Raw genomic sequence first — 1207 nt, forward strand, 5'->3', positions numbered from 1 at the left:
TGGCGGGAGGGGGCGGAGGGGATATAGTGACGATTGTAATTGGTACCTAAAATAACGATAACAATTTAAGTAGTAGTAGTAGTAGTAGTAGTAGTAGTAGTAATAGTAATCTTACCATTATCCCCCTCTGCCCCAGTAGTAGTACACTGCCCGCCAGTCGTGGTAGTATACTGCCCACCAGTAGTAGTAGTAGTAGTAGTAGTAGTAGTAGTAGTAGTAGTAGTAGGGGCCTCCGTAATAGGATTAGGAGCCTCAGTAGTAGTACACTGCCCACCACCAGTAGTAGTAGGGGCCTCTGTAGTAGTAGTAGTACTAGTAGTAGTAGTAGTAGTAGTAGTAGTAGTAGTAGTAGTAGTAGTAGTAGTAGTAGTACACTGCCCACCCGCCGTAGTAGTAATACACTGCCCACCAGCAGTAGTAGTAGTAGTAGTAGTACACTGCCCACCCGCCGTAGTAGTAGTAGTAGTAGTACACTGCCCACCAACAGCCGGAGTAGTACTAGAGGCCTCAGTAGTAGTACACTGCCCACCAGCCGGAGTAGTAGTAGGGGCCGCAGTAGTAGTACACTGCCCACCAGTAGTAGTAGTAGTACCCTGCCCACCGGTAGTAATAGGGGACTCGGTAGTAGTGGTAGTGGTAGTAGTGGTAGTGAATACGATTATATTGATCGTGCCGAAGCTGAGAGTGAAGGACATTTGCAAGGGATTACAAAGGAACTACAAAGAGACTAGAGAAAGAGATGAGGCTAACAACTACAAAGAACAAAGCGATTAATTAACGAGTGATTATTGAATGAGTGATCGATAACGGGCGTAGCGCGGCAGAGGTATCATGAAACGTCCGTATCCTGTGTACTGCGTCTCCGGTCCTGTGTGCCCGCACGCGGAATCTTCGCAGTGCGGCGTCAAGTTCCACCAGTGCATGAAGGGTGCTCTGCCACTGGAACCCGGTGGTTCGATCCGCACGGTCGGTAGCTGTTTTCGAGACGGTCCAGGCGCTGTGACTCCACTTTCGGTCACGAGCTCACTCTCCGTCTACTACTTCCAGCTACCGGGGGGGGGGCGGCGAGCACCTCGCTTTGTCAGGTGCTCGCCAGGCTGTGCGGATCGAAACCAGGACCAACGGTTAGCTAGACCGTTGCTCTCCCGGGCACCCAATCGAGCCGATAATTTCATTTTCGTTTGAACTGCGTGGGACCCCTATTATC

This window comes from Perkinsus marinus, assembly GCF_000006405.1.
Source record: "Perkinsus marinus ATCC 50983 genomic scaffold scf_1104296964066, whole genome shotgun sequence".
Taxonomy (NCBI): domain Eukaryota; phylum Perkinsozoa; order Perkinsida; family Perkinsidae; genus Perkinsus; species Perkinsus marinus.